Source organism: Schistocerca serialis, chromosome 4 (genome assembly GCF_023864345.2).
Source record: "Schistocerca serialis cubense isolate TAMUIC-IGC-003099 chromosome 4, iqSchSeri2.2, whole genome shotgun sequence".
NCBI lineage: Eukaryota > Metazoa > Arthropoda > Insecta > Orthoptera > Acrididae > Schistocerca > Schistocerca serialis.
In genome coordinates, this window is record NC_064641.1 from 634,749,261 (window position 1) to 634,775,772 (window position 26,512).

Here is a 26,512-nt window from a genome sequence, read left to right on the forward strand (position 1 = left end):
TGCCATGCCCCCCCAAATGCAATCATAACAGAGGCCTGCGGTGCGTTGTTCCAGCCACTGCAGTACAGTTATTATAATTAATTGTTAATCCAATGTGTTTGAAAAAATTTATTGGCCTATCTTATTATACCCCCCTCCCCCCCTCCATGAACCATAGACCTTACCATTGATGGGGAGGCCTGCATGCCTCAGCGATACAGATAGCCATACCATAGGTGCAACCACAACGGAGGGATATCTGTTGAGAGGCCAGACAAACATGTGGTTCCTGAAGAGGGGCAGCAACCTTTTGAAGAGGGGCAGCAGCCTTTTCAGTAGTTGCAGGGGCAACGGTCTGGATGATTGACTGATCTGGCCTTGTAACACTAACCGAAACAGCCTAGCTGTGCTGGTACTGTGAACAGGGGAAAGCAGGGGGAAACTACAGCCGTAATTCTTCCGGAGGGCATGCAGCTTTACTGTATTGGTTAAATGATGATGGCGTTCTCTAGGGGTAAAATATTCCGGAGGTAAAATAGTCCCCCATTCGGAACTCCGGGTGGGGACTACTCAAGAGGATGTCGTTATCAGGAGAAAGAAAACTGGCCTTCTACGGGTTGGAGCATGGAATGTCAGATCCCTTAATCGGGCAGGTAGGTTAGAAAATTTAAAAAGGGAAATGGATAGGCTAAAGTTAGATATAGTAGGAATTAGTGAAGTTCGGTGGCAGTAGGAACAAGACTTTTGGTCAGGTGAATACAGGGCTATAAATACAAAATCAAATAGGGGTAATGCAGGAGTAGGTTTAATAATCAATTAAAAAATAGGAGTGCGGGTAAGCTACTACAAACAGCATAGTGAACACTTTATTGTGGCCAAGATAGACACGAAGCCCACACCTACTACAGTAGTACAAGTTTGTATGCCAACTAGCTCTGCAGATGAAGAAGAAATTGAAGAAATGTACGATGAGGTAAAAGAAATTATTCAGATAGTGAAGGAAGATGAAAATTTAATAGTCATGGGTGACTGGAATTTGATAGTAGGAAAAGGAAGAGAAGGAAACGTAGTAGGTGAATATGGATTGGGGCTAAGAAATGAAAGAGGAAGCCGCCTGGTAGAATTTGGCACAGAGCATAACTTAATCATAGCTAACAATTGGTTCAAGATTCATAAAAGAAGATTGTATACATGGAAGAAGCCTGGAGATACTGTCAGGTTTCAGACAGATTATATAATGGTAAGCCAGAGATTTAGGAACCAGGTTTTAAATTGTAAGACATTTCCAGGGGCAGATGTAGACTCTGACCACAATCTATTGGTTATGACCTGTAGATTAAAACTTAAGAAACAGCAAAAAGGTGGGAATTTAAGGAGATGGCACCTGGATAAACCAGAGGTTGTACAGAGTTTCAGGGAGACCATAAGGGAACAACTGACAGGAATTGGGGAAAGAAATACAGTAAAAGAAGAATGGGTAGCTTTGAGGGATGAAGTAGTGAAGGCAGCAGAGGATCAAGTAGGTAAAAAGATGAGGGCTAGTAGAAATCCTTGGGTAACAGAAGAAATATTGAATTTAATTAATGAAAGGAGAAAATATAAAAATGCAGTAAGTGAAGAAGGCAAAAAGGAATACAAACGTCTCAAAAATGAGATCGACAGGAAGTGCAAAATGGCTAAGCCGGGATGGCTAGAGAACAAATGTAAGGATGTAGAGGCACATCTCACTAGGGGTAAGATAGATACTGCCTACAGGAAAATTAAAGAGACCTTTGGAGAAAAGAGAACCACTTGTATGAATATCAAGAGCTCAGATGGAAACCCAATTCTAAGCACAGAACGGAAAGCAGAAAGGTGGAAGGAGTATATAGAGAGTCTATACAAGGGTGATGTACTTGAGGGCAATATTATGGAAATGGAAAACGATGTGGATGAAGATGAAATGGGAGATATGATACTGCGTGAAGAGTTTGACAGAGCACTGAAAGACCTGAGTCGAAACAAGTACCCGGGAGTAGACAACATTCCATTAGAACTACTGACAGCCTTGGGAGAGCCAGTCCTGACAAAACTCTACCACCTGGTGAGCAAGACGTATGAGACAGGCGAAATACCCTCAGACTTCAAGAAAAATACAATAATTCCAATCCCAAAGAAAGCAGGTGTTGAGATATGTGAAAATTACCGAACTGTCAGTTTAATAAGTCACGGCTGCAAAATACTAACGCGAATACTTTACAGACGAATGGAAAAAACTGGTAGAAGCCAACCTTGGAGAAGATCAGTTTGGATTCCGTAGAAATGTTGGGACACGTGAGGCAATACTGACCCTACAGCTCATCTTAGAAGCTAGATTAAGAAAAGGCAAACGTATGTTTCTAGCATTTGTAGACTTGGAGAAAGCTTTTGACACTGTTAACTGGAATACTCTCTTTCACATTCTGAAGGTGGCAGGGGTAAAATACAGGGAGCGAAAGGCTATTTACAATTTGTACAGAAACCAGATGGCAGTTATTAGAGTCGAGGGACATGAAAGGGAAGCAGTGGTTGGGAAGGGAGTGAGACAGGGTTGTAGCCTCTCCCCGATGTTATTCAACCTGTATACTGAGCAAGCAGTAAAGGAAACAGAAGAAAAATTTGGAGTAGGTATTAAAATACACGGAGAAGAAATAAAAACTTTAAGGTTCGCCGATGACATTGTAATTCTGTCAGAGACAGCAAAGGACTTGGAAGAGCAGTTGAACGGAATGAACAGTGTCTTGAAAGGAGGATATAAGATGAACATCAACAAAAGCAAAATGAAGATAATTGAATGTAGTCAAGTTAACTTGGGTGATGCTGAGGGAATTAGATTATGAAATGAGACACTTAAAGTAGTAAAGGAGTTTTGCTATTTGGGGAGTGAAATAACTGATGATGGTCGAAGTAGAGAGGATATAAAATGTAGACTGGCAATCGCAAGGAATGCGTTTCTGAAGAAGAGAAATTTGTTAACTTCAACTACAGATTTAAATCTCAGGAAGTTGTTTCTGAAAGTATTTGTATGGAGTGTAGCCATGTATGGAAATGAAACAAGGACGATAAATGGTTTGGACAAGAAGAGAATAGAAGCTTTCAAAATGTGGTGCTACAGAAGAATGCTGAAGATTAGATGGTTAGATCACATAACTAATGAGGAGGTATTGTATAGAATTGGGGAGAAGAGGAGTTTGTGGCACAACTTGATTAGAAGAAAGGATCGGTTGATAGGACATGTTATGAGGCATCAAGGGATCACCAATTTAGTATTGGAGGGCAGGATGGAGGGTAAAAATCATAGAGGGAGACCAAGAGATGAATACACTAAGCAGATTCAGAAGGATGTAGGTTGCAGTAGGTACTGGGAGATGAAGAGGCTTGCACAGGATAGAGTAGCATGGAGAGCTGCATCAAACCAGTCTCAGGACTGAAGACAACAACAACAACAACAACATCTTATTATTATTCCTTATTAACCCGCCTTTCCTTCCAATGTCAATACGGGGCGGGGAGGGGGGTGGGTGCAGAATGTATTTGGAATCGAACACAGGTTCCCTCCTCCCCAGCCAGATATGCCTTGGTCGCTCCATCAGCAACACTTTTGTTGAACAGCATTTATCTTACAGGTACATAGTCAGCAGTTGCAACGGTCTATTGTGAGCCAAATATGCACAATGAATTTCACGAACAGATGGTGTGTGTGTGTGTGTGTGTGTGTGTGTGTGTGTGTGTGTGTATGGGGGGAGGGGGGGGGAGTATCTTAAGCGTTCTGCTGTATTTTAGATTGCACACAAGCGATTTGCCAAATATCAGCCAAATCTGTTGATTGTGTCTGTGGCCTTCCCCTAATTAGAAATGCAAAGCAGCAAATAAAATTTTTAGAGCATATAATCTCACCAAGGGGAACTGAACTGGATCCATCTAAGCTGTCTGCTGTAAACATTTTTTCCATCAATACAATGCCAGAAACAACTAAAAGCTTTTCTTGGTCTCTGAGGGTATTTTAGTAAATTCTTGGATGGCTGAAATGCAGCAGATTTGCCTTTGACAAATATATTACGAAAGGATACCTAATGGCTGTAGAAAAGAAACAGGAGAAAGCTTTTCAAGGAATGAAATAGAAGTTGCATATGGCTCCAGTAGTACAACAACTCGATTCAAAGAAAGACGATGGTAGAAAAGTACAAATGAGAATACTGAATAAGCTAGTGAGGTGTAAACATATTTGCAGAAGGTGAATTATGTGGATGAATAATTTATGTAATATGTAAGTTTGTAAGAGACTGCTAGTGTTCAACTGAAGTTCTAGAAGTAAGTGCTTATTTTGTGGACTGTGCATTTCGAAGGGACACGATTTTAAAAAAAATCATGAACATGTTTGACTGTGTCAAGAAACTCTGTGCTTGAGTGGTGTATGAGTTATTATTTCGCAGAATAGGTGAGGACTAGATCAGTTTTTTCATACTCTTGTGATAACAAACGCATGGGGCAGCTATGACAAATGTTCTGACATAGGCTTTATTTTATTTATTTTTTAAATGTTGCATCGGAATGTGGGACTGACCTCCAACTGTGACTGCACCTGCTACATTCCCCATACATGACGTCATGACAGGGGAGAGGGGGAGTGCTGAGAGACAGCAAAGTCTTTTAAGTGAGATGACGTTCAAGGAAGCATGAAGTTATGCCGGAAACGTATATACAAGGTCAGTTTACCTTCAGTGACCTTTAACTTTGAGGTTCTGTTAGTCCTACTCAGGGCCCCTGACATTAAGAAATTTACATGTGAAGTGACAGTAGCATAATTAGTATAGGGGAGGGGGATTAGGGAAAAATCTTTTGTTTATTTCTTTCAAGTGAAGTGCACAAGTTGTAAAGATTTCGCTGTGTTCAATAAAAATAAAAACAAAACCACATGGATACAGTGCTGTAAAATGTGTGTAAAATATATATATATATATATATATATATATATATATATATATATATATAATGAAAGTGCTGGCAGGTCGACAGACACACAAACAAACACAAACATACACACAAAATTCAAGCTTTCGCAACAAACTGTTGCCTCATCAGGAAAGAGGGAAGGAGAGGGAAAGACGAAAGGATGTGGGTTTTAAGGGAGAGGGTAAGGAGTCATTCCAATCCCGGGAGCGGAAAGACTTACCTTAGGGGGAAAAAAGGAATATTTCCTACGTGGAATGTTTCCCTCTATTATAACCATATATATATATATATATATATATATATATATATATATATATATATATATATATATTGCTATCAATATATTTTGTTTGTCTTGTTAGGAGTTTGTCAACATGTGCACTTACTTAATTTGTAGTCACAGATGGTATCTTTTTGATTTACTATTGTTTCTTTCTTTTATAGTGTACACCTAAGTAAGGGTCATTAAGCTGACTCTCCGTGCAGGTATACTGAACACTACAGGTGTTTCTTACTTATTCAAGGCAGATTCTGAAAGGAACTAGAGTAAATTTTCTTGCATTCTCTATGACTGAACAATAGCTCAAAACTGGTGGTAACTTTTGAAGGATACTGTGTACATGTCTGAACATGGAAAGGTCTTTTTTATTTGTAATGAGTGAAGAAAAGTTTCTTAATTTGCATCATGTACTTTTTACTATGTGCTGAGTATATTACGAGCCATCTGAGGATAACACAAATGTAATTATTGTTTTTCATTAGGATATTTGCACAAGATGAAAGTAATATTTTTCATATGAAACTATGCTGGCTGTGTAAATAGGAATACTAATATCCAATTACATGAGCATTTGTACATACAAAAGCAGAAAAACTTTATCTAATGTACTGTACATACTTCTGACTACTTCAGAAACTTAACCTACACAGGATGAAATGCATATAGTGAGAGTAATTTTTCATATCCTCATTTATTTAAAAAATGTATTTACTGAATTAGGATTTTGTGTAATGTATTTTAGAGCAATCTCTCACAAGAATAACTTAACAATATTCATGAACATTTACAAATTATGAAATTATCTATCCTGCAATTTTAGTAAAATGTTTGATATTCTTTTTTAAAAAATCAAAAAACGATTTAAAAAAACTTAAATTTCTTCTCTTAGGAGATGTAAGATATTTAGCCTGAGCTCCATAATTGTAATACAGCACAGGAGAGCATACCATACTCATTTGTAACAATAAGGCAGGAAGTAGATGATTCTGGGTCAACAGTACACGAACTTATGCATGGCAACTGGCACTGCACATAAGTGTCACTTCTATTCGAGTTCTATTGTGTGAACTTTCACCGCCAGTTGTCTTAGCCTGACATGCTTGTGGTTAATGTTAGAATCACTCTCTGTAACATGCTCCTTGTAAATATACAGCATTTGTTTAGTGGTGCGGTATATAAAGACTGTGAAAAAAACTGTAATAAAAATAGGAAGGTCTAGTTGTATCGCAGTGCTTCACTCATTAATCAACTGATGAGACCTCAATATTCAAGCAATACATACTACAATTTGTCTTGGGGTGACACCCTATGAAACTGGTACACGTATCTTGGAGGATAAGGGAATATTACAAATTGCTCCATCAATCACATTGAGGGATGACACAAAGGTGCCTTATCTATGGGTGTGCGACTGACTGTGACATTTACGTAACTGTACAAGCCTGCAATGACTGGGTGTAAAACTAAGTGGGCCAGGAACTGCATTCTCATGTTGGTCCAAAGACAAAGCAGTGCTGGTGAAGGATGAATACTGATTTCAAGGGCCATTCATTCAAGGGAACAATGTTGCTCTTGGTAGCAGATTCACTCTCCAATTTCTCTTACATTAGCCACATATCCGCAATTATCACACACAACGCATTCTGGACAATACCTACAACTTTTTCCCCAACACACAATAGTTTCTGACAATGGTCCTCATTTCAGCTCCTCAAAATTTAAAGATCTTCTGTAAGCAGTATGGTACATGGGATCTGATCACAACCCTTTTCCATTCAGTGTATAACTCAGGAGTGGAGTAGATGTTTAAAGGTGTGTCCACCAGTGTGTAACTTTTGCAAGTAACTTCTGCATGCACTTGCAGAGGTATTAACATAAATGAAATAAAAATCAGATGACTCCATTCAAATTAAAGACTTTCTGAGAATACCTTGTATAAGTTTTCAACGTATCTTGTCTATTGATTAATCAAGTGCTGGAAAATGGGATTTAAATATAAGGTCATCAAGAGATGGCCTTTTAATTACTGTGAATTCTACAAACAATATTTATTATTTTTATTGCAAATTTAATGCTATTATGTTTACACTAACATTTAAAAATGCTTGTATTGTCATTCTACTTTCCCTTCTTATGAAATGAAGTACTCAGCAAAACCATTTAGAACTTCCTTAGCAGGTGGTGCCAATTATCTATGTTTGTTGTTCCAGTGGTGTGTTTTTCGGCCCATTTTTACCATTGACATTTTATAAAACTTTATCCATTGTTTTCAGATTTTCTTCTGAAGCTGTATTACTTTCATAATAATAAAAAATAACCAGTTTCAGCCACGTGTACCTTAAAAGGTACCAATAAGTGACATCCATAACAGCTTAGCTGTACTCTGCACATAAAACAATGGTAAAAAAACTTGACCCGCTAGAACAATTACAAATAATGTTACATAAAGAAAAATCTTCTGAAACTTGTTGAATGAACAAACAGACTTTAGCAGTCACCATTTTCTCCGTAATTTTAAAAGTTTACTTTTTCCTGCAGAAATGAGTATTTAATAATGTAACCATTTCACAAAATATAGGCACATTCACCACATTCACAGATATTTGTATTATCAAGGACATCTATATAAATAATAATGTAACTGTTGTGACTCGCTGATCTTTCAAAGTGCCGCCGCGCAGTAACGCGTGTCCTCTACATGCGGCGCTGTCTGCCAGCCATGCAGCAGCAGTGCCACCTAAGCGGCCAGCCAGCCAGCGGCCACTAGACTCGGAGTCAGTTATGAGTTGACTGTTAAAGTGACACACGTCTTCCTCTGTTTACTTGATCTGTGACTTTCAAGTATGGCGTAGTCCTTGAAATATATTTGTTCAACTTGAAGTTATAACAGTAACACCTTGTAAATATCATCTGTGTATTTGTAAAAATGCAGCAATTTCACTGTCAAGATTCTTTGACTCGTTTTGAACTGTGTTCAAAAAATTGTTGTGTCAAAATATTGATACAGATCTGCTGTTTAATAGAAAGTTTGTATTTGTACATAAACATTCTCCAGAATTATACACCTACTACTAGAAACAGTAAGTTACTTTTCAATTTATCATAATTTTATAATCTTACATTTCATAATGTTGCATTTTGTAATATAACAATGTGATCTTGCCAGGCCCAGAATTAAACAATATGTAAAGTTGATGCAGACTGTCAAAGTAGCTGAAGATGAGTCCACAGGACTTGAAATGCACTGTGCATTTTGATAAAATCACGATTTGCAGATGAAGATGGTTTTTCTTTATTATTACTGGCATTTTTATATCAGTTTTGAACAAAAAATTTTCTCTAAGTTTCAGAAAAGCTTACAGCAACTGGCAAGAAACTACAATAAGATGCAACAAACTGTTTCCACTGACTTGTAGCACTACTCCTGGTCATTGAGGATACTAGCAAAAGCTGTCTTGCTGGGGGTATTTACATGTCAGAGAACTGCGAGAAGTAGCTCTATAAAAAACTTGTGGAAGATTACTTGTTAGTGAACACACTCCTTAAGGCACAGATGAGGAAGACCGCTGTATCTGCTACTAGTGCACTTGAGTGTGAGCACACTGAGCGTAGCATTGTTGTGCGTGAGTGCCTAATCAACTGCCAACTGTATCATCAAAGGCCGGCCACTAGCAGCCACCTGCAGGAAGCGTGCACACAGCAGGGTCTTCATCGTGCCGTCTACCAGCAGCTCAGGCCTATATAATCACAGAGCAGCACTGATTCATTATCGCTATATTCTTTTTGTTTCTACCACTCACATCAATTTTTCTGTGTATCGCTTATGTTGCACCTTCTGTACAGTTCTTTTGTCCTGTTATGTGTCGAGCCAGAAGAGGATTATCTCTGTTATTCTTCAGAGGTTTATGAATAAAGCCATATTTGTATCACTTGGATCAGTTACTGTCTTATTTGGCTACTACATAATGGCAACGATAACATAACAGTTTCCATGTGTGCAGTCTTTTTTAAGTACAGTTTCATCAGGTTTCGTCATTACGCATGCAATACTATGGCTCTGATCCAACAGCTTATTTTGTCAATGACCAGTCTGTAGGCATCGATTAACAAGACAGGGTACTATTCCACCGGTCTATCCACCCACTTTTTCTCTGCATGATGATTCAGCTGAGTACTGGAAAGGTTACGACAAAATACTCAGAACAGCCTTCAGTGTGACAGACTCGGATTTGTGCAAAGCCATTTTCCTGTTGCAGATTCAACCTAAGCCCATTTACAAGAACCAGTAGCTCTTACTTTTGATTGCACGTGCAGTTTATTGTCCAACTACCATCGCAAACGAATGCATGTCATAGTGGCGAAAGTTGAATTCTACCGATGCCGCAAGAAATCGAACTGGTCATACAGGTCCTCATCAGTCAAACTTCATGGCCTTAGCCATAAGTGTTAGGTCATTACTGATGCCCATAATGACTCTTATGCAGACTCTAAGGTGCAGGATGCAGTTATCTGTTTAGCTCCGGACAAGGAAGTGCACCAGAAGGCTTTACTCTGTGATAAACCCCTGTCGGCAAAAGTTTTCCACGTAGCACTATCTTTTGAAGTTTCTTGGGCAGTGGGTGACCAAACGTTTGCGAGGGGCAATGTGGCAGTAGTGTCACAAGATGGGTCCACTAGGACAACAGATAGCTGGCATGAGGAAGAGGCAGTGGCAGTGGTAAAAATGCGCGTCCCGAGCTGAGTAAACCAAGGCCAGCTTGAGCAGCCACGACAGCCACTGTGGCAGTGTGAGCCTTCTCTGTTTCCGTCTTGTCCTGCATGAACTTTTCGCATGCCCTAAGCGCTAGGCTAATTGTAATGCTTGCCAGAAGAAAGACCACAGCGCCTCCATGTGTTGATCCCTGAAGGTTACTCAGAACATGAACATGGACGTAACCAGCCGGACTCCAAACCTTGTGACTTCTCCCAAGCTGTTTACCAAGTTAAGTGTTTTTTGTCAAGTGCTCCAGCTAAAGGTTGACACAAGTGCTGCAGTAACATTATTGAATTCTGAAAGGCATGCGAGTTTAGGCTCGCCGCCGTTGACTTTGGTCACGTAGAAGTTGTTCAATTATAACAAACAGAACATTGTGCTGTTGGAACAATTTGTGGCATCTGCCTCTTACAAGTCAGTGGGTCCATTCCATAGGATTTTTGGTGGTTGCTGATGTCGGTGTTGAGAATTTGTATGGGATGGACACATTTCAGGCATTTGGATTTCCTGTCACTGATGCAGTTCATCTTGTGTCTTATCTTGTATCATACTCTCACCTGGAAACACTGTGCAAGGAGTTTTCGGACTTGTTTACAGATGGCATAGGATGTCCTATGAATTTTTCTGCTCGTATTTCTTTGAAGTCCAAAGCTTGGCCTCAATTTTGTCATGCACACCCTATTCCTGACGCCCTGAAAGATCAAGTGAAAGCAGAATTTAACTGAATTCAATCTCTACAGGTTGTGCAACCTGTTATCGCTAGTGAATGGTCATCTCCGCTGGTTGTACGGAAGCCATCGGGGAAACTTCGCCTCTGGGGCAACTTCAGTTCTACTGTCTGTGTGCATTCGGTTGTCAATACATATCTTCTCCCACGCCAGGCAGAATGAAAATACCAAGTGGCCAGTACATTTCTGAACTTGATTTGTCTGAAGAGTATCTGCAGGTTCCTGAGGAAAAAAAGTGTCTCAGCAAGTTCTGGTTTTGAATACGCCTTTTGGCCTGTATCAATATTTGCGCCTTCCTTCTAATGGGGCTAGTGCCCCTGCTATTTTCTAACAATTGTTAGAGCAACTGACTATATCTGTCCCAGGTTAATTAACTGGATGATACTGTTATTATGAGCTCCTCCTCAGGTGGACACTTGAAAAATTTGTGCACTTTGTTTTCTGTCTTACAGTCCACAGATGAAATCTTTGTTTTTTTTCAGCCCTCTATTGTTTGTTTGAGATTCGAAGTCACGCAGGATGGAGTTCGCCTCTTCCAGACCACACCTCTGCTGTTACATCTGTGCCTTGCCCCTCATCCGCAAGGAGCTTCAGGCCTTCGTAGGGAAGATAGCCTACTACTATAAATTACTGCCAGGGATGGCAACATTGGCCCACCGGTTGCATGCCTTGTTACACAAGATTGTACCCTTTTGCTGGAGCCCAGGCTGCAAACATGCTTTTCAAACACTGAAATCCAAACTACTCTCGGCTCATCGTTTAGTTACATTCTCTCCAGACCAGCACATAGTTCTGGCGACTTATGCCTCACAGTATGGCCTTGGCACGGTCCTAGCTCACCGATATGCTGACGGTTCTGAATGACCTGTTGTGGAGCCTGGCAGAGTTGCTTCATGGCTGGCAGCTGCACATGCTCCTGCACCTTCTGTGGCCTAAGCTGCACCTCCCATGGTTGGTTTTGTCCAGCCGCTTTGCACCATCACTGCTCTAAGTGTGAGGGTCTGGTCGCTGGCCCAAGTAAATACTGGCCACTATTGACTGCCGCCAGGGATGCTGTCTTTGTGACATCCATATGGCTGATGAGTTGGTGGTGCACCACTTTGATCAGTTGCGTCCCCCCCTGCCCAGAAGCTACTGTTTCGTGGGTGCAGCCTCCGTTGCCACAGTCCACACTGCTGCCTACTCCTTGAGCCCGCTGTCCCCTAATGCGGAGGCGCCCCATCTCACTGGCTGTCTTCTCCACATGCAATGCCCTGGGGTTCCAGTGCGAGGTGCCGGTCCATCTCCGGCCTTGGGTCTGTTGCCACTACCTGATGTTCCAGTTGGGCCGCATCCATCGGCCCACTTGGCATTGTTGCCTCAGCCATCATCACCGGTGGTTCCAGCCTCGTCTCTGCACTGGGACTGGTCTCCTCATGGAAACACATAAATGGTAATGGCACCCTCCTCCCTGGTGCTGTCATCGGTTGTTGCATTGGCCCACCACCCTCGTGATACCCCTGTCTCAATACATTCCAGTCCTATGCTCTGGTGCTCGTCCGGTATTCTAATAAATGTACAGAGACCAAATTTCTCATTTGCAATTCACCTGGTAACTCATTAGTTTCACATAACCAAATAAAATACTGATTTCAGTTTAGATTCATGTAATGCTTTTTGAAGAACAATATTTTCATCTTTGAATGAATGTTACCTTTTCTTAAAAAGCAACATAAATGTATGCATACAGTATCCATACATGTTTGCAGAGCTTTATTTCAAATCTGTTCAAATACGACAAAAGTTTGCAAGTTGATAAGAATTTAATGTTATTTTCTCCTGTGTTTAAAAAAATTGTCAATTTTGACACAGCAGTAGATTTTTGTAGAAACTAGTTCACAGTACCCCTTTCACTAGTGCTGCAAGTCAAATGTCATACGACTGTTCAAGTGAGGTCAATACTGTATGGAGCACATCTGCGCATCGAGAAATCTCGAGCCTATTAGAACACAAGTATTGTCTGATATGCCCTACCCTTTGGGATTGTTCAACATAAATTCATATGAAACCTCAATAGCCAAAGCCTTATCTGTAAATGTGCCACAATTCCTACATCAATCTATTGAACAATGTAAAAACACTGACCTCTGGAGCAACAGTTTGATCTGTGAAAACAGTAAAAATTCACTTATTAATTTTTCACTTATACGTGGTCCCTCCCTCCCCGGAAAAATATCCACAGTGTGTACAAGTTATGATACAGTATTTCAGAATGGATTGCCGAGAAGGGGATTGGTAAGGCCGATATTAGACTATAATAAAATTTGACAATGTAATAAGGAGCATTGTCAAAGTTAGGCATTGGTCAAATTTTCTTTGGTCAAATCTATTGCCCTGCTTTAGATTTGATCAAAGGAAGTGTTCATCTTATATTTACTGCATGGAGAAATCAACCTCTTGGAGTGCTAGCATCGCTGCAGCTGTCTGACACACAATGTTTATCAATATGACTTTCAAATTTACATGGTGTGTCACATATATAACAAAACTGATAGAAATATTCGAGGCAGATGAAGCACTGTGTAGCTTACGACATCCCAAATACAAAAACAGAATAAAAATAGTGAGAGTTATAAAGAAACTGCGGATGCCGTTAGAGGTGAGGTACAGCCAGGCTATACCCCGAGAATATAAAGGAGAAAATCTATAACTTCTGTGGAAACAAAAATTTTTCATGACTGCAGTACATATTAAATTTATTTGCCTTCACATATTCCTCCTTCAGTGCATTATAAATAGCTTCAAATGATTCTGATATTATTTTTATCAATGTACACTGCAGCATTAGAGCGCTACACTAGTACTGCAAACTAGAGTAGCTAGAAATCGCAGTAGACCACATATTGAAATGTACTCTTGTCCATTCCAAAAGGGATTTTCATGCGACTTTACATCCTCGACTTACAGCTCCCGTAGCAAATTTTGATGCATATCTTTCGCATCTTAGTGTGAAGTCCATGACTTCACCCAATAGGTTTCCTTTTCTTCTGCTTCTCTTGCAAATGCAATGACAATGCAATTGCAGTGCACGCAACTGCATACCAGGTATAATTTTACTTACAGCATCGGTGGTGTAGTGTGCTGATGTTGGCAACAACCATTCATAGCTGGGAATTCATTTCACTACAAAGTAAATACTTAAATCTGTTCTTGCTCTATGGTGGACAGGTTCTTGTAAATACCCTTGTCCGCTCAGTAAATTAGTTATACTCGTAAAATGAACATTTCATAACAAAACATTTGCATTACATGAAGATGGTGTTGCCAACATCAGCACACTGCACCACCCATGCTGTAAGTAAAATTGAACTGCAGAGAATAGTATTAAGCCGTTGTTAGCCATTATGAAAGAACTTTGACGAAATATTTGATGACAGTGTAATACCCCCTTTTGCGCCATGTCAAAGACCATTATAAATGTACACTGCAGCATTAGAGCGCTACACTAGTACTGCAAACTAGAGTAGCTAGAAATCGCAGTAGACCACATATTGAAATGTACTCTTGTCCATTCCAAAAGGGATTTTCATGCGACTTTACATCCTCGACTTACAGCTCCCGTAGCAAATTTTGATGCATATCTTTCGCATCTTAGTGTGAAGTCCATGGCTTCACCCAATAGGTTTCCTTTTCTTCTGCTTCTCTTGCAAATGCAATGACAATGCAATTGCAGTGCACGCAACTGCATACCAGGTATAATTTTACTTACAGCATCGGTGGTGTAGTGTGCTGATGTTGGCAACAACCATTCATAGCTGGGAATTCATTTCACTACAAAGTAAATACTTAAATCTGTTCTTGCTCTATGGTGGACAGGTTCTTGTAAATACCCTTGTCCGCTCAGTAAATTAGTTATACTCGTAAAATGAACATTTCATAACAAAACATTTGCATTACATGAAGATGGTGTTGCCAACATCAGCACACTGCACCACCCATGCTGTAAGTAAAATTGAACTGCAGAGAATAGTATTAAGCCGTTGTTAGCCATTATGAAAGAACTTTGACGAAATATTTGATGACAGTGTAATACCCCCTTTTGCGCCATGTCAAAGACCATTGTCAAGGCAAATTTGATAGTATAATGCTGGCCTAAGCTGCATCTATTAACACAGCACCAACTACAAAATCACTTTGTTGCGAGCATCCGAATCCAACTAACACTTAATTTTTAATGTGACAAACTTGAGATTGTTTTACAGATTCACAGATATGCAACAACAGTATAAACTGCATTAATAGAGTCATCACAAAAACCAAATGTTATACAGAGACTGTACAGTATTGGAAAGCACAGTATAACGTATGAAGCTTACTATTATGGCAGTGGTGATAGCTGTAGGGAAGGTTGGTAGTAGGTGTAGTACCCATTTGTTTCCCTGAAATTACACGGCTTCTGCCAAACTAGGGCACAATTGGACAAGAATTGTTGCATGTTACTTGGGAATCCCAAAACACATCACACCTCATACTGTATAGGCAATAGTACCGTATTACTGTATTTCTAATTATTTTGAGAACTGGTAACATGAGTGGAAGGAAAAAGAAAATCATTACTATCGCTGAAAAGCTATGAATTTTGAGAGTTGTGAGGGAAAATAGTAATTGAAAGCGAGTGAATATTGCCAAGGAATTAGGAATTTCTGCGTCTACTTTAAATTCTATAATAGCAAGGGCAAATGAAATTGCATGTGTGTTCGGAATTTCTACTAGAAAGTGGACACGCATTCAGGGCGGAAAATATGAAGACATGGAAGACTGTTTGTTGCAATGGTTAAGGCAACATAGGACAAAAGGCATTCCTATTGGGACCGATGACCTATGCAGTTTGGTCCCTTTAATCTTTAAACCAACCAACCAACCAACCAGCATTCCTATTAGCGGCCCAATGCTTTGTGAAAAAGCAAATGAATTTGCAATTCGACTCAGTGTGGAAAATTTCAGTGCTTCATCAGGTTGGCTGCACAAATTTAAGGTAAGACACAGCATCAGCTGTCAGAATGTATGTGGCAAAAGCAAAAGTGTCAATCCCGAGACAGTGTGAGATTGGAAGAAAACCCGTTTGATAGAATTGACATCCCAATATGCCCCTAAAAACATTTTCAATGCGGATGAGACGGGATTGTTTTACAATGTTATGCCTGACTGAACAATAGCATTCAAAGGCGAGAACAGCCACAGAGGAAAACAAAGTAAACAACGTGTAACAGTGCTGTTATGTGCTAACAGTGATGAGAGTGAGAAGTTCCCCACACTTACGATCGGGAAATTTGCTAAGCCCCGTTGTTTTAAGAACATTGTCATGCTTAACAAGAAATCATGGATTACGACAAAAGTTTTCAAAAGCTGGCTTCGAAGAGTCAATGTGAAAATGGTGCAGCAGGTCAGAAGATTTTATTGTTCCCAGAGAGGTGTGCAGCACATCCTCCCCTTACTTCCTATTTGAGAAATGTGACAATGGAATTCTTTCCAGCACATTGCACGCATGAGCTCCAGCCACTTGACCTTGGAGTAATACAAAATTCCAAGTTGCATTATTGCAAAATGCTCATGCAGCATGCCATCAGGTGTGTAAACATCATAAAAAAAAGGAAAAAATTAAAATAAACATTTTACAAGTAAGACTTTTACTTGCCATTTATTTCATGTTGTGCTACCAGCACCAAAGAACACTTTGAGAAATTATTAATGAGTTTGTTTCTTCTGACAGGCAATGCACTACTTTGCAGCTTCATGGCACAAAGTTTCAGACGACACCATTCGGAACTGTTTCCGAAAAGCCAGATTTCAAAATGAAGTCCATGATCATGGTGGAAATGATCATACTGACGATATTTCACCTAATGATGAAAAATGGAATTGACTTGAAGAGTAGGCATCATTTGAGGATTATGTGAACGTTGATGAAAACCTCGTCACTACAGAACCCATGACTATCGCTGAGATAGTTCAATGTGCATCACGGGACCAGGACGAGGAGGAAACTGGCGATGAGGATGATACAGAAGAGCCTCAGTATTCCTCCGTGACATTTAACAATGCAGTAAATGCGTTAGAAATAATTAAACAATTTGTTATGGGTCACAGTATTTCTGACGAAATAATGGCAAGAGTTATACCGCTTTGAGGGTACAGTGTGCGCTATTGCCATGTTAAAGAAAAAAAAAAAAAAAACAAGTAAAAATTACAGACTTTTTTTGCATAGAGGTTTACATTTTTCTTTATATCTTTGTCGAGTATGGTACCTAGTAAGCCTATATAATGTTCTGTAGAATGTAACTTTTTATTTACTGTATTTTTCATTTGTGTTTACCAATTAATTTGATAGTATTGTGCTATATTTCATATATACATTTTCACACTTATACGGTTTTTTTTTCTGTAGTCCATTGGAAAACGTATAAACAAAGTTTTACTGTATAAGATGACCCCATATTTCTTTACACAACAAATGTAGATAAAAACTCATCTTATAATCAGGTAAATACAGTATATTGTGTTTGAACTTCACAAATTACCTCAAAGAAAATGATCTACTAACACACAGTCAGCACATGTTCAAAAAATATCATTCTTGTGAAACACAGCTGGCTCTTTAATCACATGAAATAATGAGTGCTATAAACAGGCAATTTCAAACTGATTCCACATTTCTAGATTTCCAGAAGGTTTTAATAGTGTTCCTCCAATCAAATTGCATGCCTATGGAGTGTTGTCACAACTGTGCGATTGGATTCATGATTTCCTTTCAGAAGGGCCACAGTTTTCATTGAATGAAGGAAAATTATTGAATAAAACAGAAGTGGTATCTGACGTTCCCCAAGGAAGTGTGGTAGTGCCCTGCTATTCCAAATCTCTATAAACGATTAGGAGACAATCCGGCAGCCCTCTTAGATTGTTTGCAGAGCATGCTGTAATTTATTGTCTGGTGATGTCATCAGAAGTTCAAAACCAACTGTGAAATGATTTAGACACAATGTCTGTATGTGCATAGTGAAAAAAGCAACAATTGAGTCTAAACAATAAAAAGTATGAAGTGGTCCACATGAGTACTAAAAGGAATCCATTAAAATTTGGTTACAAGATAAATTGTATAAATCTACTGAAGGTTATCATTTCACCTAAATACCTAGGAATTATAATTACAGACAATTTAAACTGGAACCATAACATAGAAAACATGGGGAAGGCAAACCAAAGACTGTGTTTCACTGGCAGAACACTTACAAGTTGCAAACAGCTCTAATACAGAAACTGTCAACACATCACCTGTCTCTCTTCTTCTGAATTACTGCTGCACAAAACTTCAAGGAAGGGCAGCTGGTTTTGTATTATTGTGAAACGGGAGAACATGTCATGGGTATGCAATCTGGGGTGGCAGTTATTAAAACAAAGGCATTTTTTGTGGCAGCAAGATCTTTCCACGAAATTTCAATCACCAACTTTCTCCTCCGAATGCAAAAATATTTTGTTGATACCCACATACATAGGGGGAAATGTTCATCATAACAAAATAAGTGAAATCAGGCCTTTAATGTTCATCTTTCCCACATGCTATCCGAGAGTGGAACAGTTAAGAAAGTCTAAAGGAGGTTCGATTAACCATCTGCCAAGCATTTAAGTGTGAACTGCAGAGTAGTCATGCAGAAGTAGATATAGTTTGTCGGCCATAGATGCAGGCTAAAAGGGCATGGGTTCTAGATATCTGCCACGCAGCAAATGCAAATGGAAACATTTAAACTCCCACTGGATAATATCATCAATATCTAGACTCTGGCCTACTATGCAAGTTAACAAGCCACAGGCATTTTATTTATTGTTACTATCAGACACTTATACACTGGTTTACAAGACTTCAGTTTTCTTTCTGGTTGTGAATTTGTTTACAAGTTCTACTATTATTTCACTTCCTCTCAGCAACCTTGCACGAACTGATCTCAATGTTGGTCAAAGATTAGCTGCACACTATGCCTCCCTACTCAGCATTTGTTACAGAATCAATGGCGCTGACTGCAACACCGCCTTCAGCACACATAATACTTTGCAATAACTACTCAAATCACTGAGGCTCCATCAAGCAATATTCCATAGGTAATTTTATACAGAAAATCGAGGATTTTTATGCAATATGGTGACACACGTGTCTGCATCAAAATTATGGAGGATTTCTCAGATATTGGTCTGGGAGACATAGTGGCAATGAAGTTTCCTTGTGTACTACCTGCATGTAGTAGGCTACTTTAAGTTAAAAGTTGTGCGTTGTTCTGAGAATCTAGTCCTTCCACATCCCTGTACAGATACAGTGAAGGATTTCATTCTCCGGATGTTAAGAAGCTTCTTAAACTGCTAATCACAGTGGATCTTACTGTGTGAAGCAGAGGGTACTTTCTGGTACCACTATTTTGACCCCCATCCATCTCATGTGGCACTCATAAATGGCGCAGGGCTAGTATGATTGTTAATAAAGATCCATATGACATTTAATTTCTCTGATTTTCCCATCATGGCATTTTGCGAGACATGTAGAAGGAAGTAATACGTTGCCCAACTCTTTTGTAAAGTACTCTCAAAATTTCAACAGTATACCTCTCTGTGATACACAATTTCTCTCTCTCTTGTAGCACCCACCACTGGAGTTTGTTAGACATCTCCTTAACATTCTCACGCTGAGTAAATGGCCCTGTGACAAAAAACACTGCTCTTGGTAGATTATACAAGAAAATATACCACCACAGTTGTATCTTGAGAATGTCTTTATTGTCTCACAAGACTAGTTTCAGTGGCACATTACCACCATCCTCAGGTCCAACCATTGCCAAAACAGTATTAGAATTCCTTGGTGCATTTAGTGTGAAGTCCTTGTTACTAGTACACATGGGCTAGCTCTCCTCAGGAGTCTCTCCTTGACACCATGCTGTCTCCAATCATCTTTGGTAGAGCTTTTCTATACATTCTATTAACCCCGCTTGTTAAGCATCCCAGATTGATGAACAGTACTCAAGAATTGGTTGATGAGTATTTTGTAAGCCATTCGTTTGTGGCTGAACTACATTTCCCGATGAGTTTCTCTCTATGAATCACAGTCCCACATCTGCTCTTCCAACTATCTGATATATGTGGTCATTCCACTTTAGGTAGCTCCAGATGGTTACTCCGCTCGATAGCCGAAACCACTTCATCCAAGTTCTGTTTTACATGTGTGATGCAATAGTCTCTGTTTATTTAAAATGCTATGCAGGGACCCTCTGCTAGGTACATACCTGTCCAGTGCAACTATTATTTTAAGCTTGTGCTACAGTTCTTCAACATGCTCGTGTTCAGAGAAAATGTCTCGAGCTCCTCATTCAAATATGGTGCTACAGCGTCTTCATCTACTTCGCTGAACACACAAATTTTTCAGTTTGTTTTAGTTGCCCTTTATACTTTAGTAATCATAGTTGTTACAACTACCTCGAGGTCACTTATACCAGTTCCAGCATGGACATTCTCAAAGAGATGAGGTAGGTTGTTGCCATTAGATCCACTATATTTCTATCACAAGTGGGTTTTCAAAGCTGGCCGCGGTGGTCTCGCGGTTCTAGGCGCGCAGTCCGGAACCGTGCGACTGCTACAGTCGCAGGTTCGAATCCTGCCTCGGGCATGGATGTGTGTGATGTCCTTAGGTTAGTTAGGTTTAAGTAGTTCTAAGTTCTAGGGGACTGATGACCACAGCTGTTAAGTCCCATAGTACTCAGAGCCATTTGAACCATTTTTGGGTTTTCAAAACATCAGAGCTATGTAATTTCAGAGAAGGAATTTAGTAAAGTTTCACAGGATGTCTTGTCATGCCCAGCAGTTGCAAAACTATAACTATCTGATCAATTGTTGAATGATTAAAGTCACCGACTTAAGTACTAATGAACTGAGGTTTCTTCTAAAGTTTTCAGTTACATCTCGAGTTGGGTCTTGTGGTCAATAGAAGAATCAAATCATAGTTTTATGCCTTCTATGATACTAACAAGGAGAAGTACGCAGCACTGGGACTGACTTTTTGAAACCATCTATGCAGTGGTGTAGGTTAATATCCCGACTATCACACCTGATGGTCATTCACCCTGACAGGCCCTTGTTTGCGAGATATTGACAAAAATATCAGAATATAGCATGATGCTCAACAGCACTGAAATAGTAATATCATGTTGAGTGGTTGTGTGGTGTAATGAATAGGGTAAAGCCTTTACATGCAGAAGGTTGTGGTTTTGGATCTTGTAAGGTACTTTATTTATATTATTCTTTTAATTTTTTTATTGTAATTACTTTGATCACTATTTTTATTTGAATAATTGGTTTCAATGTGGTTTTTTAATTCTATTCCTTTCTCACATCATTTAAATCATCATACTAGCTTCTTCATTTGCTCTCATTTTTCATCTTACCATTCTTTTTGTACATGATTTTAATTAATTTTTTGTATTAATTTGAATTTAATTTCTTCTGTTTTTATCATCGTATTTTTTCATGCATGTTGTTGCATTCGTTATTTCTACTGTATTCCTCATTTCTATTGAATTGTGTTCTGTTTATAATTCCTTCTTTTATTTAAATCTTCATTTTTATTATTTTGTCCATAGTACATCAGGAAGTTAGACTATGTTTTAAAGGTTTGTACAAAAATTACAAAAAAATAAAAATAAAAAAATTCCACATCTTGTAATGAAAAATACATTTTTGACACTATAGCACAGTCAATAAACAGTAATCTTTCTTTTTTTTTTAACTGATAGACTGACACTTTCAAATATTTAAATATTATAACAAGAATATAACAGAGGGAAACATTCCACGTGGGAAAAATATATCTAAAAACAAAGATGACTTACCAAACGAAAGTGCTGGCAGGTCGATAGACACACAAACCAACACAAACATACACACAAAATTCAAGCTTTCGCAACCAACCGTTGCTTCGTCAGAAAAGAGGGAAGGAGAGGGAAAGACGAAAGGGTGTGGGTTTTAAGGGAGAGGGTAAGGAGTCATTCCAATCCCGGGAGCGGAAAGACTTACCTTAGGGGGAAAAAAGGACAGGTATACACTCGCACACACACACATATCCATCTGCACATACAAAAAATGTCTGCTTGTGTCTGTGTATGTGCAGATGGATATGTGTGTGTGTGCGAGTGTATACCTGTCCTTTTTTCCCCCTAAGGTAAGTCTTTCCGCTCCCGGGATTGGAAAGACTCCTTACCCTCTCCCTTAAAACCCACATCCTTTCGTCTTTCCCTCTCCTTCCCTCTTTTCTGATGAAGCAACGGTTGGTTGCGAAAGCTTGAATTTTGTGTGTATGTTTGTGTTTGTTTGTGTGTCTATGTCTATGTCTATCGACCTGCCAGCACTTTCGTTTGTTAAGTCACATCATCTTTGTTTTTAGATAAATATTATAACAGATAAACATAATGAAATTCACATTCACAAAAATTCTGTGGAAACAGAATACTATAAGGAAAAAATGAGAACAAATGGAGAAATTCACACAATGATTAAAATGTGACAATGGAATAGAAACAAAACAAAAAATTACATTTAAACCAATTAACTGAGTGAAAATAATGATCAAAGTCATTTCAACAAAGGCTTAAAAATAAAACATTAAGGCACCTGACAATATTTTAATCCACAACCTTCAGCATGTGAGCCTTACCCTAGCCATTATAACACGCAACTAGTCTAAAAAATTCTTCTCTTTTAAGGCTACCGGGCATCACGTAAAATTCTGAATTTTTTTTTTTTTTGCGTCGACTACTCACAAACGGAGGCACACCTGGGTGAATGGCTGCAGCATGTGATACCTGGAATCTTAAGCCACATCACCATCCATATAGTTTCAAAAAGTTGATCCTGCTGGGGACCTGGGACCTCTCCTTGTGAGTGCTGGCCAAATGATATTGCATACATTTTCAACTTCTACCTCGGTAGATTTGAATTACTTGTCTACTGTGACAAACTTCCAATTGCCTACCCTTTCTATACACTAGCCAGTCTTCTGTACATGGTATTATGAGCTCCACTGCTTATTAGGAGCACTTCAAACTCAGGCACTTTTGTTGTGAATGCTTCACCACTAAGATTTTGGTACTCTCGCCTGTGGAAAGCATTTCTTGAGATCTTACACTGACACTTCTGGGTCTCGTACAACTCTTGTTACCTAGACTGTATTGAAAATCTCTAAACCTAAAAAACCTTTTGGGCACCACACACACATAATCAGTTATACAGGTAGCAACCTGTGATACGTAGTGCACATCTGACTGGTTTAGATGGTTCTTACATTCACAGTCATATGATCAGTTCTGGGAACAATGCTGCAGTTTCTGAGAGTCACTGAAACTCCGTGAACAAAGTTAGTCTTCTCAACCTCCTCTGCCAGCAAATGAAATGATCCATATAAATCCTTGAGCCCAGGCAATGGGCATCATTTGTTCCAACATGCTCCGACAGGGAGGGGGGAGGGTGAGGGGGACGCAAGCTCAACTCATTATTTGTAGCATCATACCAGAGTCGAACACAGTTCTTTGGTTTGGAGCACATTGGAATATACAAAGCAAGGACTCGTGCAATAATGTGACATTATCATACACAAATATCTCGACATATACTGTCAGGTAGAGAACTGTAGGGCTCCCCTCAATATGTCATGCAGGCACTACACCCAAAAAGCAACTATTAAGATAGCAGAGCGTGTGTGATGTACACATAGGGATTTTTTAGGTTAAAGGAACCACCCTTCAGATCAGTGACCTGCCTAAATTGAAGACAGAACAACCATATTATTCTCAGAAAATGTCTGTTTTCACAGATCGTAACTAGGAAAGATTAATACGATATAAGTAACCTGAGTTAATAATACCCTGAGCATCCATGGTAGGGTTCCTGAACTAGTAATTATTCGAATTATTAAAGGTAATAATGCCCACACATAATATTAAGAACATATCACAAGGGTTAGTTAGATGCCAATGGTGGCAGGGTATTTATTGAAGTAAAGAATTAGATAAAACCTAGTGAGGTTGTTACAAATTCCAAATGTGAAATAATCTAGATGAAGTTAAGCATTAAAGGTGAGTCAAATATGATAATTGCATGCTTTTTATTGACTGCCTGTATCAGCAGCTGTAGTAGCAGAAACTTTCAGAGAGGAATTGCATAATATTATGGATAAGTTTTGGGACCACACTAATGTAATAAGGGGAGACTTGAATTTGTCAGCTATAGAATGGGGGAATCATGCAATCAAAATTGGTGCCCGAGACAGGGATTCATGAGACATTATTATCAAAATTTCGCGTAAAAAAAAAAATAAAAAATAATAATAAAAAAATACATTCAGCAGAAAGAGAACCCGCTCATAATAACCAGTGATCATAAGGCTGTGATAGCATCAACGACTACAGATATTATAAGGAATTGTTAAGAGAGGTAGGAAAATATTTTTGTTTAGCAAGTGTGACAGGTTACAAATTGTGGAGTATCTGAATAGTCAGCAACAGATATTCAGTTCTGAGGCAGAATACGTGTAGCACAAATGGTTACCATTCAAAAGCACTGATCAATATACCTTAGACAAATATAAAACATCTTGAGTGCTTGATGCTCTGTAGCTTTTAGATTTATTATAGAACGTATTTTAAACACCATGAGCTGCACTTGAAATGTTTATTAGCCAATGATGTTCAGATGTACAAGCCATCATCAGTGGCATCTGATAGAGAGAACACACAAGTGTGTGTACATAAACTTCTACAACATAAAAATTGTATGTATAATAGTAGAAACATAGGTCTAGTTACATTATGTATCTCTTTATGAATGACATGCATGTCAGTTATAAATTCTTTATGATATTCAGCTTGAGTTGCATCTAGAAAGCAAACAATCATGTGAATATCAGAACCTAATTACAACCATGTCTATGCTAATATGACAGGATATAAAATCTGTCCTATTTCACATTACACAGGTTCTCATGTATGTTACTCTTGTTAAAGCTCAGGCAGTCACAATTCTTCATCACATCTCACATAACTGTCATATGGTGTAAATGGAACTGACAGGTCAAAGAGTCTGTATTACTTGTCTCTTGTTATTTTTAAGATCATATTTATAACAACGAAAATAATCAGCTACTGACAATACAATGTAACTGGATAGATAAAAAATCTACTCACCAAACGGCGGCAGGAGAACAGCCACACAAAAGGTGTAACTTATAAAACCTTTCAGAGCCAGTGGCTCTTTCTTCTGGCGGAAGAGTTGAAAGGCGAGGTAGATGGCTGAAGGAAAAGGACTAGAGAGTTTAAGGGAAAGGGGAACAGTTCATAAAGGTCAGGGGAGACTCATCTGAACTTTATTCCTTCCCGAGTGCCATAGACATCAGTGCTCAGGTTGATGCCATGTTCTCTGACTTCAGGAAAGCATTTGATACAGTCTCGCAAGGTCATTTAGCGGAAAAAAATATGGGCTTACCGAATATTGGACCAGATTTGTGACTAGATTCAAGACTTCCTTGCACACAGAACTCAGTGTCATGCTCTTAAGGATCAAAAGTCAACAGGCGTAAAGGTAATTTCAGGAACAGCCCAAGGAAGTGTGGCAGGACCTTTATTGTTTACATTACATATAAACAATCTAGAGGATAATGTCAGAAACTCCATAAGGTTAACTGGAGATGACACAGTTGTTTGTAAGAAGATAACAACTCCAGAAAACTGTAGTGAACTGCAGTAAGATCTACGGGGTATTGATGAATGTTGCAGAAACTGGCAATTGAGACTGAATGTAAATATATGCAACATATTTTGCATACATAGGACAAGAAATCCACTACTCTACAATTAGACTACTGGTCGCAAACACAGCAAACAGTAACTACCATAAAATACTTAGGACTAAGAATTGGAGTGACTATAGTGGAATGACAAGACAGAATGAATAGCAGAAGAAGCTGATTCTAGGCTGAGATTCATAGGAAAAACCTTACGGAAATCAACCCAGATAACAAGTAGCTTACAAAACACTTGTTAAACCAATTCTTGAGTCTTACCCTTCAGTCTGTGATTCTTAACATTTTGGATTTATAGAAGAAATAAATTTGATACAATGAAGAGAAGTGCATTTCATCATGGAATCATTTCGTTGACATGAAAGTTTTACAAAAACACTCAACAAACTCCAGTGGCAGACTCCAAAAGAGAGGTAGCGTGCATCACAGAGAAATTTACTACTGAAATTCTTAGAGGATACATTCTGGAAAGAGTCAAGAAACATATGAATTCTGCCATGTTTCGCAAAGTGACCAGAATGAGAAAGTATGAGAAATTAGGGCTAATATGGTGGTTTACTGACAATCATTCCTACCATGTGCCATTCACAAATGGGACAGGGAAGGAGAGGGGGGGGGGGAGAATGGGGGGAGGGGGGGGGGAATCAGGTAGTGATACCAGGAGTAACCCCTGCCACAAACCATAAAGTGGCTTCCGAAGTATAGCTGTAGATGTACACACTCTTTTTGGCACAATCAATGAAAGATTATGCAGAAACGACACAAAATAAATTATTCGACTCCACAACTTCAAACTGGATATATCTGGCATTCATGTGAATACACATGTGAAATGTACATTTTGATTTTTTTTTTAAACTGAATTTGTGACACCTTTTACAATAACACGCCAAAGACAAACACCGTAGTGTCAGTTAATTACAGTCAAAATCACGAAAACTGTG

At 39.0% G+C, this 26,512-nt stretch overlaps 1 protein-coding gene across 1 annotated transcript in view; it reads right to left on the bottom strand.

Moving 5' to 3' along the window:
* The window catches only part of LOC126475475 (serine/threonine-protein kinase PLK4), a 245,383-nt gene that overhangs the window by 138,517 nt on the left and 80,354 nt on the right, over window positions 1–26,512 (bottom strand). The window lies entirely within an intron of this gene.